Below are 17,400 nucleotides of genomic sequence, written 5' to 3'. Positions count from 1 at the left end.
TCCACTCCTTTATTCCTTTATGTAGGAAGGATATTTTCAAAATGTCTGTTTTCTGTTTTTTTAACTAAATTTTGAATTTATGATCTTTCCTTCCTATGTAGCAGGGTGAGTCCAGCTTCAGACCTATTTCTTTCCAACCCTGCTCATATGTAAAGGCTTTGTATACCCCGCATAGCCTATTTATGGTTCTTCTCACTTTTAGGGGTTTCCATCCTAAGCTCCCTAGCATAGCTGATACACTTTCTCCCCTGCTATGTTACCCTAGAGTATACCTGGCTGCCTTTCGATGAACTTTTTCAATCTTTAAAGATTCATTTTTACAGTAGGGATCCCACACCGAAGTTGCATATTCAAGTACAGGTCGAACCATGGTCATGTAGGCCATTTCTTTGGTTTCTTTTTTGCTCTCTTTTATATTTCGCATGACCCAATGCAGAGTTTCAAATGATTTCCCTACCACCTGATCAATATGCATTCCTCAATCAAGATTAGTTGTGAAATTACCCCCCAAGTATTATAAGTCGCTAACTTTGGAAATATGTTCCCCAAGCAAGCTGCATGACCGATCGTCCTTGTTTCTCCTTCTCATGAATGTAATTTGCTTGCATTTTCCCGTATTCACGTCCATTTTGTTGGAGATTATCCATGAAGATATGTTATTTAAGTCATTTTGAAGGATACACCGGTGTTCACTGCTTTTGATCCTTCGGTAGATTATGCAATCATCCGCGAAAAGGCGCATTTTGGAGTCAACTCCCACATGGATGTCAGAAATGTATATTAAAAACAAAAGCGGACCTAATACGCTTCCTTGCGGGACCCCTGATGTTACCGCTATCTCCATAGAACATCCTTCACCTACTCTTAACCTCTGAGATCTACCTTTCAAAAATTCCCTAATCCATACTTTAATCCTATCATCTATCTGTAGTCTACTTATTTTCTCTGTCAATTGAACGTGTACTATATCAAAAGCTTTTTTTAAATCAACGATCACCGCATCAATTTCACCGCCTTGATTCAGGACTCCAGCAATGTCTTGCGATAACCCAAGTAACTGGGTCTCATAAGAAAAGCCCTTCTTGAACCCGTGCTGATACATGAATAACCAATCATTTGTGGCCCAAAATTCGCGCAAGTACCTAGCGATAACTTTTTCAATTAATTTACACACTACTGACGTTAGGCTTACTGGTCTATAATTATCTACTTTAGTTTTATCACCCCCCCTTAAAATGGGTATGACGGTTGCCATTTTCCATTCGGAAGGTAAGTCCCCATTATTTAGTGTAACGAAAACAAGTCTTCTAATGTAAGGGACTATAGCTTCATCCCCTAGTTTCAATGCATCCATGGACACATCGGGACCCATTGATTTATTTCTCTGCTGTTTCAGTATTGGTTTTAATATTTCACTATCTGTTACAGTAATATTGTCGAATTTGTTTTCCCCATGGTTTGATAATAATAATGAGGGTTCGCAATGTTCGGTGTTCGAAGTTAAAGCAAAATTACCATCCCAACCTTACAGCTCCTGGCGTATCACTTACTTAGTTCGTTTGCTTTGTCTTTATCACTTAAAATAACTTTCCCACCTTCACTCACGATCATAGGTATATCGTTATTTATATCTTTTTTCCTCGTAATATATTTGAAAATTTTATTGGTATTCTTCTGGCTTAGTTTATTCAACAGATGGCTCTCCCGGGCTTCCCTTTTTTCAATATTAAATCTTTTAATTATATTTTCATAATTTTCAAGTCTTTTAGGGCTTAAATTTCTTTGTTTGTACACACGCCTTGCCTTCCTTTTCATACAATTGTGTTCACAAAAGACGTCGTTTTTATAACGCTATATATTTATCAATAGGAAAACTATTTTAGGTATAATATGATTCTCAGGTTCATCGGAAGTAAAATGCAGCGATTCAGTTTTTTACCACATAAATCACTTTTTGACCAAACTAAGCAAGAAAGCTAAATGCTTTAAAATATTCTCTATAGTGCACATATTCCTTTAATATTTTAATTTCTCTCCATATGAAATGAATTTAAGACGTACCTAGCCATTGATGAAGCCAGTACCTAACGCCATTACAAAAATTAACGGTATTACAAAAGAATTAAGAGAGAATGCAACCATTGCATTTCATATGACACAATTAGAAATTCACGTATCCAGCAGCAATTGCCAATCTTTACGGTGCAAGTAATATATATAGTGCACATTAAGATATACATACGAGGATATCTCTTCATAGATATATTCATTTTTCTTCCATGATAAAAAAACATTTAATGCACAGCTCATCATTTAAAGAACTACAAAAAATATTCCACGCACAATACGAAGGTAAGGAGGAATTTTAAATACGCACTGAACCCAAGGTTGCTATCACGTCGCTAAAGATGCACGTATCAAAAATAAAATACTCTTCAGACGATAAATTCAGCACTAATCACGACGCCAACTTATTTTTTCAAATAATGTTTTACGCTTGAAAATTTTCTTCGCTTAGTCAACCGCATCATAGTTCAGCTAATTTAAAAATATTTCTGAAGGCGCTTGATAATAATTACGAATTTTGCGAGAAAAAAGAATACAATACCTTAATATATGATATCTACTGTTAGATAATCAAGTTGGTAGCAAATATCTCGGGATCAGAAAATAATGTTTGCAATTTTTAAAAGTTTAATTACATAAGAGATAGCTCCGAAATTCGATAAATTTTATTTTAAGTTAAGTTTCATTTTCATTGTGCTTTATGTAATTTATGTAGCACAAAAATGAGGCAAGCCCATGAGAAAAATACTGAATTGTGTGTGTGTGTATGATTCCCTTATAACTCGCATAAAAGAAATCTGCTTACTTATATCGCACGAAATTCCTTTCAAAGGGAATTAATTTTGACGCGAGAGGTACAAAGGGGAAAACATGTCCCAAGAAATATCGGGCCGCCGTTATCAGTCCACTTGATAATTATATGACGGTCGTTCAATAAGTTATACCCCTTATTTTTTCTCAGAAATATTATTGTAAAGAGTCACAAATTGGTGACAGTATGCATCAACATGTCTTGCCCATGCCCTATTTTTCTACGTTAGTACCCATTACGTTCTAAGGCCTAGCACCAACATTTAGGGGGAGCAAATATTCCCTGGTGGTAAAAGCTCTTGCCTTGTAGGCGTTGCCATGCCGAGCGTGGCTGATCATGGAGCTCTGTTTCTGCATCTCCTGAGGCTGTAACATTCTTTACCCATCGCCCAACTTCACTCCTACCAGCTGCAGCGTCGCCATAGACTGCACACAAGCGTTGATGGATGCTCACCACGGTTTCTTTTTCTGTGTAAAAAAATCAATAACAGCACGCTGCTTTTAACGTGAGTCGTGTGTAGACGCCAATATGAGGTTGTACTACAGTTCTGCTATCCACTAGAACGGTGTCAAACTTCATCAGCGCAGAGAACAAATATCAATTGTGGAGCACCGACAGGGACATTGATCTATGTATATCAATAGCTTTTTGAAAAAAAATGTGGGGTATTACTTATTGAACGACCCTCGCACTAACACGCCTGATTCACGGCGAGGAATACGCAGGCACGTCCGTCCCATCGTCTTTTAATCAGAGAATTTAAAAATGGAGAGGGTGGTGGCAGCCAATCGGTGTGCACAGTGAGGAGGTTTTTTGGAGAGATGGTTGGCCGCTCTTTCAATCGGAGTAAACGATTACTCGTGATTGTCGCAGGATTTTCGAAGCGTCCTCTATACTAACCTTGTCACCCATGGACCATGCCATCCATTAGAAGCATCAGTCACTTGTGAACAGTATTAAAAATGTTAAAACTTATTCAATTGCTGAGAAATGGCTCTCCTCTAAGGTTCAAGTGAGCAGTGTGGTTTTCATTATTAGAAGCCTTTTAAATAGGTATTGGGTGATTTTTATATCCATTCTCAAACCATTGAGACACTATTTATTTCATTTGATCAATGAAAAAGGAAGATTTTAGAAGTTGCAACAAGTGAATGAATTTATTACTCCAACTTAAATGTAGACTTTTTTAAAAAACACAAAACAAAGAGGAGCTTTAGTTAGCTTCAATGGTTAAAAAAACCAGCGTTGAAGCTATCATCATTAAAAAATTAAATTCAAGGCAGGCCAGAAAACAAAAGAAAGTATGCATAATTTTCTGAAGATTATCCTTATGAAACCTATATATGACAATAGCTTACAATATACAAGAAAAAAGTAGACTTATGGACAAAATAAAATAAAATAAATTTCTTTTTTCACCTTTCACAAGAAATATAAAAAATAATATATGATAATACATATGTATTCATAAAAAAGAACATTTATATTATCACGAGATAGCAACTAATCTTTAGCGTTTTTACAAAAAATATTTATGCTCTTTTACTCTTTAATCGAACATGGTAATTTATTAAAAACCTTAGGTCCCAAATAAAGAAACGATCTTTAAAATATAGAAATATTAGGCTTAGGAACTAGAAAATTAACATTCCTAAGTAAGTTATAACAATGCTCGGTTCCAGATATTGCTGGAAAAATACCAAAACTATCAAGTTTTCATAAATTGTAAAAATTTGTGGTGATCGTTATGTAGCAGTTATGTTTGTTTGGCGTGGTTACTGTTGTGTGGACCGTGATTGGCTGAAAGAGAGCTGTCATTGAAATAAAGACTTAATTCATGGAAAAACTGAAAAGAGACAAATTTTTTCCTGCATTAATGGTGAATTTTGGAAATAAATATTTTTTTTAAATTTGTCCTTGAATAAAAATGCATATTTTTTTAGAATTCACGTTAAAATAAACGCAAAAATGTATTTAAAGTGCATAAAATTTCGCTGAGAACACTCCTCATCAATACAACAGGGCGATCAACTGCACACGGCAGTCATCTTTGACTCACGAAAACCTCCGTGGATCCTCCGATGACCTCCGTTCCTATTCCTCGCTTCCGATTGACCCACGTCGGTTGAGATGGAGGCATCGTAAGAAAGCGTCGTGACTGCATTCAACGATACAACCCTCCTCCGGTTCGCAGCACTCAAATAAGTTTTTTCTTCCCTACCATGAGCGTAATTCGCGCCAATCACCTGAATGGCTGTACGTTAGCTAAATTTTCTTTAATGCCTTCAAAAACTCCATTTAACTCCCCTGGCGAATATTCTACGCATTCTTCTTTTAGGGTGGATGTCTTTTCTGAGGATGAAATCTGTATTCTAAAGTGGAAGGATGAGAGGGAAGTGCGGATGATCAGCACTGAATTCAGTGCGCAAATGATAGAATTCAAGAAGAGGTCTTATATCAAGAAAGCCACAGGCGATGGTTGAATACAGCAATTACATGAGTGGCATCTATCACTGGGGAAAAAAATGTTTTACTATCCCATTGAAAGGAAATCCATCAAATGGTATAAAGAATTAGGATGACACCTACTGAACCGTTACTTTTTATTTACAGAAAATTTCAAAAACTCCATTTAACTCCCTTGGCGAATATTCAAGGCATTCTTCCCCTTCCCTGTTCGTTTCCATTGCACATTCTCTTGCTCAATAGCTAGGTTCAACGATTCACTGAAGAGTCATCCCTGAAACTGGAAGCCGAAGAACTGGGAACTCAACATTACATGAATTGCCATGAGAAAAATACCCTCAAGACAGGGAATCGAACCGCGGATTATTGCCTTTCCGGGCCACTGCGCCATCCAGGTTCCTGGATTCCAATGGCAATTGCTGGATGGCATGGCCCAGATCATTCATAAGCATAGATAGCAAAGTGGTCGGTTACATGGACCGGAAATCCAAAGGTCCGTGTTCGATTCCCGGTTCAGAGGAATTAAGTAATGAGGAAGTGCTAAGAAGAGTGGGAGAAAAGAAAATTCTTCTAAAAACCTTATGCAGAAGGCAGCAAGACTTATTCAGCAATACTTAGACAACAATTTCATGAGACATGATGGCCTGATGATCAAAATTGTCGAACAACGATTGGACGAGAAGAATAGCAACGAATGACCCAGGATGAGTTACAAAGGACAGTATAGTTAGGATTTAAAATAGTGTAAATATATCTCTTTGAAGAGGCTATCAGATAGTAAAGCGAAATGGACAGGTGTATCAAACAAACCGTAGGGCTGCTGACCAATTATGGTGCGCGGAAACGCTCTGAGTAAAACGTGTGAACGGTTATACTTTTTTTCATAATGCATGCTGACGGTATTTATCGCAAATGATTCTTTAATATTATAATTTACTTCAACTAAATTACTTTTTCCAAAAAATGTACCTGCTTTAGGAATAAAATGGAGTTATAAAACAATTAAAATAATTTTAGAAGGATCGTTCCGTCTAAACCGGAAAATATGTTTTGTGATCCTTTCATGATCTTAATCTAGCAAAATAAATGCTGTCATTGGAAAATATACATACAATATGTCCCTGTTTTTTTGGCTCAAGTTTGATTTGTTTCTCTCATCGCGGAGAACGTGAGGTATTTCACCTTATAATAATAAATGTGACAGGGTGACTGAATTTTCAATTTTTCATCTAGAATATAGTGACTGCAGCAAGAGATACAGAGGAATGAATATAATTAGATGTGGTCATGAGGATTAGTACTCAGATCTACCTTTGCAAAACCTAATTAGGTTTTTATATTTACAAAAAATAAGAATTTTCGCTATCTAAGCCTGTTATCATGACCATGCTGCATAGGGCAAGAACAGAAGGTGAAAATCAGTGTAAGGGTTCAATAGAATAGTTACTATTGCAACAAGGAAAGGCCAACTATCTATGATCTCGATATCTAAATGCTTTTATTTCCATAAGGAACGCAACAAGGCTAACTGCTGAAGATTGAATAATCAGATGATGTTATCTAGGCATACAATGCCCATTCTTATTTGTCGAGATATGTTATTTACGCTCACACCTGTCCGTCTAGGATTTGATTTTCAGTACCATCTGCTATCCTTTCCTATCCTACTTCGACCACTCTCTATTTCTACTCCGTTTTGTCATTCCCTTCATTCTCTCTCCTCGGAAAATTGCCCTGGCGAATCTTTATCTCCTCCCCCATCCCCCGGCTCTCTTGGTGCTCCCACCACCTCTCTCCTCCACACGATTGCCGCCCCACTCAGCTCTTGCGATAACATCATCACCCTTTTTAAACTCAAGCTTCTTACGTTTCCTCCCTCTTTCACCCTCCCTCCCCAACGGCTCCTCACAATTTTTCACTTATCGAAATAAAACCGGAAGGGGAAAAAAATGCGAAAGTGTGGGAGCCGCGACTAAAACCTTCTCTCCACGCTCCTTCTTTTTTTTTCTTTCATCCACCTTCCCCCCCCCCCCCCCCCCTCCAACCCCCTCGCTTATGAAATCACTCTCGCAAGACACACGGGGCCTTATCAAAGCCGCGCCCTCTCCCCACCCCACCACCTCGTTTTTTTCCCTATCCTCGTCCACTTTTTTATCCTCTGGCTCCTTCTTCACCCCGATTCAATTTGCGAGGGAAAAAAACCACCCTCGCGCGCGCGAAAAAAAATGAACGACGAAAAGAGACGGTGAATAGAGACGTTTTTTTCTCCCTTCAAATTTCTTCTGCCCTATCTTTCTCTCTTTTTATTCATACATATATATATATATATGTATAAACCCCTTCCGCTTTCTCCAAACGTCTTCTTAGCGATATCGGAGATCTCGGCCGGGGGGGGGGGGGGGGGTGGAAAGGTAAAAGACGCTCAGGACGTGCTGAGGGAGATATAGCCTTCACTACGGTCTGGAAAAAAATCAACCGTTTTAGCCAGCCTCCCCATGCTGTTAAGACTCGCGAGCCCTCCTCTGACACACACACATATATAGATGCACAATTTTTTCCCGACCGTTTGCAGTAGACATTACCGGGCACCTCGTTTGAGGATGAGGGCTTCATGGGGCATCTTCCTTTTTTCACACTTCCTCGTGAAACGAAAGCCCAAGATTAGAACGCGCGAATGGCTGATAGTTAATTTGGGCTGAGAGGGGAGCAATTTTTTTATGACGGTGCGGCGATGAAAAGCGCGGTGAGAAGAATCAGAATGCATCTTTCATTCCCCGAATACATTCACATTCTTTCGCGAGCACTCACACATTCCTTGGGTACATTCTGTGGAGAGGGGTGCCAGGGGAAAAGAGTAATTGCAAGTCTTCTCCGAGAGAGAGAGAGGGGATTATGCTAATGTTTCCGCCATGGTTCCATTCACGTTATGAAGCGTTATCTAATCAGCAGTTTGTTATTTTTTCGACCGCGCGGTCCTCCCGCTGATTAAGGGTAGGATGGAGCACCTGCAAAAAAGTCACGCAGACGGAGTTTAATGGTAATTGGTTTACTGGGCACATGTGTCCTTAAATGCGGGAGATTTAGGCATGAAATTAGAGCTGATGATTTGGTGTATCCAACGGTCTCAAGGAATAATATTCTCTTTCGCCAATCGACGCTCATTTTCTTTACGATTTCCAAAATTTCTCAACATCCGCTGTCATTAAATGTGTCTCCTCTATAGAGTGGGAATATAACATTGATTATCAGGGCTTTCTCTACACAATTCAATGGAATATTTTTTCTTTAATTTTTATTTATCTTTCACATTCATCATCCCTAAAACAGCACCATTTGGCCTTTATATCGGGGTCTACAACAAATAGCAACAACAAAAAATGATGTTCTTGGTAGAGGTAACCTTCTCAGGCGGGACTCGAACCCGCGGCCTACAGTGTGGCAGGTGAGGACTGTACCCCGGCACCAAAAAGGGCGGAAAAAAAATTTTCCACCCAAGATCGAATTAAAGACCTTCCGTTATCATGTATTTTTATACCTTAAAAAGCACACATAATTTTAGAAACTCAAAGAGCAATGTTAACAGCTTGGATTCCACTTCAGCCAACCTTTCACATCCAACATTTATCCCTACCTCATTCTTCCTCTCAAATCACCTGCTTCCCAATCACCAAAAAGAACATGAAATCCTCTTCATTATAACTCATTTATGAAGTATGTGCCCGTAAAGTATTGATTCATTAAACGCCAAGGATAATCAACACACTTCCGACTTCAGTTCACAGACTACTGAAACACTGAAGTCTTAATTCATCCACTTCTTTCTATAATAACCACTCTGATACTCTTTCTTTTCACTTAAATGAAATTAAAGAGGAAAACTTGGGAATGTACAGCGACTTTGTCTCCTTTGATGATTTGATGAATCCGAATAACTTCATTCCAATCCGGTCAGCAATCGGATACGGTCAAAGCGGATCAGGTCCATCCTACCCAATATCCCACTCAGATGTAACATATAATCCCCTACACTCATTCACCTTCACTTTTTGAGTTTTTTTTTCCTATCGATAAACACGAAATTAATTGCAGAGCAACTTTTTTTTCGGTCGCGCTGGCTGAGTTGAGCAAAAGATAATACCTGTTCAAATGATAACGACGTTTACGATAGATACCTTATGATAGATATTTCAGTGCTCCTCTCACCGGAGAAACAAATATTTCTAATGAACTTAAACACTTTCTTTCCACCCGCCTACGAATGTAATAATAATGCTTTATGACCAATATCCACTACTATGAAACCAATATAATTCTTATGTACACATGCATCATTTCGACCCATATTTAAAAATTACCAGCACATTCCACATATCCACCTAACGATAACAACTTCCATTCTAACGAAGGCTTTATGGACGATTTCCGTTTCTCAACAGTTGCCATAATTATCAATATTTTATTACGCAATTGTACTGAATCCAATGGACTTGGTGTCGTTTTTAGAGTTGAATAAATGAAGACATATGTAGAATATTTCTCTACGTTCTCCGCACATTATGTTTATAATTAGCACCGAAGGCATTCAATCATACGTAAGTCCTAAATACTTCATCATTCTCACATTAGCACACCAAATAGTTTTTCATACCATTCTCTTCTCATGCAATTTATTATGCATATATGCATTCTATCTGCATCCTCTCCATTCTTTTCGATCATAGATTCCAGTTATCTCAAAATGAATCTGGATTTCTAAGTGAAATACTCAATTTTATGTTAAATCATTCACGTATTTTTATATATTTCTCTGTTCTCTGAATGAGAATTACTTCACTCAAGATCTGCTCTGGCTGCCTTCTCAAAAGGCCCTTAGTCCCTTCCACTCGTCAGCATTTCAGCTTCTTCACTCTGCCACGCACCGTCTTTCATTATCCCTACCACCTTCCACTTCCACTTTCTTCAAACGCTTAAGCTACATTCTCATCTCACTCCTCCCATTTCTCTTCTTAATTAGATGCTTCCATTTCCACATTTCTCTGATTTCAGAATAAGAATTCCTCAAGCATTCAACCTTATCGTGCGCTAGCCATGTCATTAAGACACCCCCTCAAAATCTAACGACTTCTAAGATTTGCGAAACATCCTCAGCAGAAACCACCAATATGATATCCTTACTTCAAAAGGACAGCTATTTTTTTACATGGCAGATATTAGAACAATAAAAGATCTTTCATACATTAGGTATAAACTTCCAAGAGCTTGGGTTTTAAAACTGCAACCTGCATGGTACAACAAATTTAGCCGTAAGAACAAGAAATCTTCAACAAAATGAAAATTAGAAATAGCATGAAGATGCAAAGAGATAACTCGGTTTCAAAAAGGTAAAGGCAGCTGATGTTACTTCCAGTTTGGTGATTATTGAAAATGTTCCACAACATCTCGCCGAACATCGTGGAATACTTCCAGTTTGATATTCCTCCCAACAGCAATTACAGGAGGAATTGCTGCTGACTACAACAGAAGCATCGTATATTTGCCTGAAGACCTATGTAAATTATGCCTCAAAAGTCATTAATAGCCGCTTAAGGACACTTACAGACATTTCTCAGAGACTCACACTTCATCCCCGCCGTCATAACCCCTCATACTAACAATCGCACAGTAAAATTCGTGCGTAGGTTTCCGCGGCGTTGTTCACGATGACTGCTAATTTTCGGGTTCTCCAGCCGCGTCTGTCGTTTATGGTTGACAGCAGTTTCGGAAGCCATCCTGCTTCCGTCTATTTTTTGCCGTCTTATATAGCACTGGCCGATCTCCCCCTGTGCGCTGATTGGTCAGAACTCTCTTCCAAACGTTGCTGATTGGGTAGCCGGTGTCCCTGTTAATATTTTGTGTTTTGTGAATTTCAATTGCTTCCCTGATTTGCCTTGGGTAGTAGCGACTCTCTTATGCCACTACCTTCGCTTTTTCGAAATCAATTTTATGGCCCGCCTCACTCCAAACATACTCTGCAATGGCTTACAAGTGCAGTTGTTTTTTATTAGTGGCTCTCACATGCTCCTTCATCCTTGTCGCCATTCCTCGGTATGAAAAAAATGAAAACTTCTCACCTTCGACCTGAAGACGAAAGCAGGATGGCTTTCGAAACTGTAGTCAAGCATAAACGACAGACGCGGCTGGAGAACCCAAAAATTAGCAGTAATCGCACAGTAAAATAAAACGTCTTCCAATTAAGGTTTTAAACGCAGCCATAGGACCGCATTGAGATATTGTCAAAGGTGCTCCCTCTACACTGCACAAAAACGCTCATGAAGTTCATTCGACTTTTCTAAAAAAAAAGCGCAGAATGAAAACTTAATTCTATCCTTTCCCAGCAAATTTTTTTTTTTTAATTGTGGCCCTTACTTTTTTAATTTTCACATTTAAAAAGTGAAATTAATGTGCATAATTCATTGTGGCGAAAATATTCTTTCTTTAGGGTGGTAAAATTTCCTGCCCATAGTCACCTCTTAAAACTCCTTAACTTAGCTTCGTTAATAAATTCGCTTACGTCTCCGTGTAAACATTTGTCGCACACTATCTCAGCGGATGTGTAACGCTAGATGCAAAAATATCAGCCCTTCACTTGGAAGAAAAAGATGCTATTGTGTGAGCAGTAAATATTTTAAAGATGGCTTATTTAAAATTTATTATTGTTAGTAAGAAAAAACGAATACTATGCCCTTCGTTCGTTAGTTTATTTATATCTCGATTGTACCATATAGTCTGACCCTGAAAAAATTGGGCTGTATGACGACGTCCTATCTCGGTTTTATGTCATTGAGTCAGAAATTTCAAATATTCTGGCGTTATATAACCAATCTGCAGCTTGGCTCGGATTGCATAGCCTAACAGCTTCATGCACGATAATGAATGCCAAATGCATGATTTCCTTGACCTGATATACGAATAACAAAGACCATGTGAATATTGTCAGGAATGATCTCTGATAGGATGACTCGAAGTTAAAGCCTGGAGACAGCCTTCATTAAAAAGCATTAATTTAATCCACTGAGGGAACCTATGGAATTCGAAATATTTATGCCTAAAATAGTAGTTAATTGAATTTTTATGCGCTTATGGTGTCACTGTTTTCTCGTTCTTGTCTTTGTGGAGTTTCGCCCTCACTTGATCAGCGGTATATGCAAATAGTTCCTTCTGACAGGGCCTACGTTAATAATTGGGAAGATTTTGACAACGCCACAACACACTCATTTTCCTGATAATATATCTATTGCGGCCACGGTGGACTGCGAGTTATCTACTTTTTATTAGCATAGTCAAAACGAAGATTTATAAAATGATATACTACCCTTAAATATTTCTCATTAGTGCCACGCTCACTTATTTAGAACGATGATTCCACAGCAGATACAGCAACCTCGCTTCCTACCATTTAATTATTCAACACGTTTCAACACACATTGATGATGGCCTGAATGAGATATGGATGAGTCGAAACATTTCGTGCCAAGGAAATCTATCTTTTCAGAAAAATGTACCGTTTCATTAATCTTCTTTGATTTTGCTGTTTGCAGTTCTCATTAAAGAGACTTCGGAGAACTGTAGTTATTCCAAAATTATTATATACTATTATTATTTAATATATTTAAAGTATGAATATACCCGTCCTAGGATACGACAAACCTAGCGACCATTCGGTCATCATCATTAGTCATTAATCCTAAGATTGGTTTGACGCAGTTCTCCTATCCGCTAGCCTTTTCGTAACGACGTACATATTTCGTCTTTTTCACATCCTTTGCAATCTGCCCTATTTGACTCATTCGAGGCCGTCCCTTGTCCTTTTTCCCTTCCTTCTGTCCTTCAAAGATTTTTTTTCACCACGCCATTACGTCTTACGGTGAGGCAAGCTGAATTGTCCCGTCCTCTTCTTAGTGTTTCTAGAAGACTTCTCCTCTTTTCTCCGACTAACTTTAGCGCTTTCCCATTACTCGAGTAATCGTAATATTTTTAAAACATCTAAATTGATTCCATAGGTATACTTCTTCACGCTGCGCATTATCACCGGAGATTTCAATGGGAGGAGATGTGTTGACTGGGGGTTGGGAAGGGAGGTGGGGGGGGGAGGCATGCGGGGTCTGAGTGGTTGAGGTATGGCGATGAGGGTTGAATGGAAGGAGGCGTCTGTCGTCGTAATGGGAGGGATGCCTCCGTCAATCCACCCACCCCCTCTTCCTTACTTATACCTCCCTCGCCCCCAATTCATCCCCTTCTCTCAATGCTCCCGAATAATCTGGAATGCAAATTTCTCCTCTCTCTTACTTCTTCCCCTCCCCCATTCGCCCCTCCCCCTTCGCTCGAAGAAGTAAACCCACCCACCCCTGCCCCTAGACGCCCCTCGACACCTGACGTCGAATTTCAAATGAGGTCAAATGCGGCCTCACCTATCTCATCTCTCCCCATTCGACCCCTCCACCCAGCATCATTCCCACCTTCTCAACCACACCCTCCTTGCCCGACAGTGAACGCCATGGTTCCCAGGTTTCTAACCGATCTACATACCACCCCGTGAACCGCCTCAATTTCTGTTAACATAAAGGCGACAGATGAAGTGAATAAGTATCTGGGAGTTGCGATAATTGCGAACCTATCGTGGGGAACACGTAGAAGAAATAATTTTAGCAGAGCCTTGAAGAATCTTATATCCGTGAATCGTTTTGTGGGAAGCTTTTCGGAGGAGACAGTAAAAGATACGAGCTACTTCGCACTCGTCCGGCAACAACTTGAATATGTAGCGAGCATATGGGATCCGGTGCAGAAAGACAATCCGTAGACTCAATAAAATACAGTGGAAAGCTGTGCAATTCATCAAAAAATGCTTCGGGCGTACAGATAGCGTTACACAGGGATTAAACGAATTGGAAATTCCACAGAATTTGGATTGCTAAGTGATAAAAAATATCCTATACACTGAACATTGCAGTAAAAGCAGTTCTTCTCTAATCTTCGTATTATTCGTAAAATAAGACTAATTTTCCCATTTCTAGAAAATCATATGCATTTCTCAGTACTTTTTTCTCAATACTATTTATTTTTTCATAGCATACATGTTAATTCCATCATCAATCATGTGAAATATTTATAACGAAAAATTGACAGGTTTAAAGAATGCATGCATACTGGAAGATGCAGCAGTCATGATAAATAGTCCTTATCACTTTTTCATCCTCCTCATCTACGGCGATTTCCACAGCATAAGATTATTGTTCTCACTTTACGTTCTGGAGTCATCTTAGCCCCAACGGTGCAAACGCTCAAATTTATTTTTAGTTAAACCACTGAATCACCGTATGTCTCTCTTCCAGACCTTGAAAACGGTAAGTAAATCGGCATCTAATATTTTCCGTTGTATTTCTACAAAATGTTAACCTCACATATTCCAATATTGCACCCAGTACATACAGTAAGGAGTAAATGACAATCGTTAAACGAGATACAAATCAAGTTCTAGATTAATAGCGAACGATATAGGTGATTTTATTTACGTTACGTTTCAATTTCGCGGCTTCTCAATCGGATTGTTTGTAAATCGACCTTACTTTGGGCATCCCAAATCGGGTCAAAAATCATTTTTTGGGACTCATTCTAAGGCTTAGTTGTACAATATACAATGTATATGTGATTTAAATATCTCGAGGTAACTCGGAGATATTTTTTTTGATTCTGCATGAACAGAAAAATTGACTAAAAACAGGTCCACCTATTAATGTTGAATCCATCACAAATACAACAACTAATTCGTAAAGGTTGATGAGGATTAACAATGATAAACATTTTAATAACATTGTGAGTTCTTGGTTTCAATGAACTTATAACAAAAGGTGTACCAATACTTTTAATGTGAAGAGTTTCGAAAAGAAAAGAAATAGGACAATCTGTTCAAATGTGAGAGCGTGTATTTTGATTAAAAAATCAACCTATGAAAAACGGTGTGTCAAAAAATGAAGTAATTTATTGACAGTAGCTGTGCAAAGTTTTAACTTTCCTAGTGAATAAAATTGAGGTTTTGGACGACTTTTTTCGATTTAAGCCCACTGTGAAATGTTTCATTGCTTTATGTGACACCTTGGTAGTTTGCAATACCTCTTACTTACAATTAGCGATATGTCGTCGGAGATCTAACATGCGTATACAAGTGGCTAATATATTCATCAACTACTTTTACACTTTTTTTGTTGAGCTGATGAATACCAAACTTTCAGTGGAGAGCCACCTTAAAGTTCCTCCACTGCCAGTGGATCCGATACTGTGCTTTCAATTTGTGCTCAACGTGAATATGTATTCAGGTCTTCAAATGCGAGACTTTGGTTGACGAAAAGCTGATTTAAGGGACGGCATTCTTTGATCTTTGATATATCCTAAACAATTTCCCGATGCAGAATAAGAGTTTAAAGTGAACCGATATTATGCAGTCAAAGAGCCTTACTATAGTTAGTACATAAGATTAAACACAAACCGTTTTGAATTTCACGCCAAATTTCATCAATATCTTAGATTTAAACAGTCTTAGGCTTAAATATTTCCATTCAAAGATCCCACGCGAAGGCACAGTCTGTGCACATGGAAATCAACAATTTAAGTTGTTCAAAATATCTTTAAGAACTCTTATTCCTCCAGAATGATGCAACTAAAACTTAGTCACACTAATGAGCATGTTTTAATCCTTAAACGGTATTTACCTCCCGGAGAGTCCAACGGAATGACGGTAGGAAGAGGAGAACAATTCCATTGCTTTGTCTCTTTTGCCGCAAAGGGATCTTATAAGATGTTGCAGGAGGGAGGAGGGGTAGTGGGGAGGGACTTAAGATCGACAAGCAAGGAGACGAGGGCGGCAACGCTATAGCGCAGGCTCCATTCGACCCACCTTTGAAGAATCGTTCTAAGGAATAAATAAATATGAGAAACAAAATGAAAGGGAAATAAGGGTGGCCTCATTACCATTTTCAACAGAAGAGCCAATCCTCCGCAACTCTTTGATCGATATAAGATGCACAAGAGCAAGAAATAGCAGTGAAATATCCTCACACTCCCACAAAAATAATTGAAATGTTTACGTATTTTTCATTGCGACTTCCAAATACATAATATAGCATCAAAAGCTATTGCACTGTTTACTGAAGTGCGCATATGCCATTATGAAGTAAATTTTCTTTATTATTTCAACTTACCTAAATGGATATATTTAAATATGAACTCTTGAAGCTAATGCCATTTATAAAAAAACGTATTTTCCCATAATTTCGGGAATAAATTTTCGATTTTGAAGGCAAATGAAAATATGAGAGATAAAGTAAAACAAGGCCAAGTATCAAAAATTAATTTTACAGAACAAAAAATATCCAATAAAATATTTCAACTATTATATTTAAAATAAAAAAACAAATAAAGAAAATTGATGTGGTATTCATTAGATGTAGCTGTTTAGTTTTGTTTTCCAATTTCTACGTTACAATATTAATATTTTTATCCATTTTTATTCATTAGAGTACAATATATTTTTCTTGAACCCATTTTGCTTGTAGTTTAATTACAATTTTAATGTATGCAAACGCAAAAAACCTCAAGAGGTCACACTTATGTTTAAACAAAAGGTCAAGAACTAAATAGATGTATGAACAGATTTAGTCAAGGGTGGAGCCATTCGAAATGTGGTGCAACCGAAGAATGATAAAATCGATGGACCTAGTAAGCAATTTGGAAGTATTAAGGAAAGTGGGAGAAAAGAAGATTCTTCTAAAAACCTTATGAAGGAGAGGGGACAACTTAAGCGGTCATATCTTGACGCATGATAGTTTGACGAACACAATCGCAGTAGGACAGGTGGACGGGAGGAAGGCCAAAGGAAAAATACCTAAAATGAAAGGAAAAATAGGAAAGGATGTAAAAGAGAAGAAATACGTCAAGGCCAGCGGATACAATAGCGGAATGGAGAGCTGCGTCAAATCGATCTCACGATTATTGACAGCGATGAAGAAAGAGGGCAATAATTGGCA

This window comes from Ischnura elegans, chromosome 5, assembly GCF_921293095.1.
Source record: "Ischnura elegans chromosome 5, ioIscEleg1.1, whole genome shotgun sequence".
NCBI lineage: Eukaryota > Metazoa > Arthropoda > Insecta > Odonata > Coenagrionidae > Ischnura > Ischnura elegans.
This window is presented reverse-complemented; position numbering follows the sequence as displayed.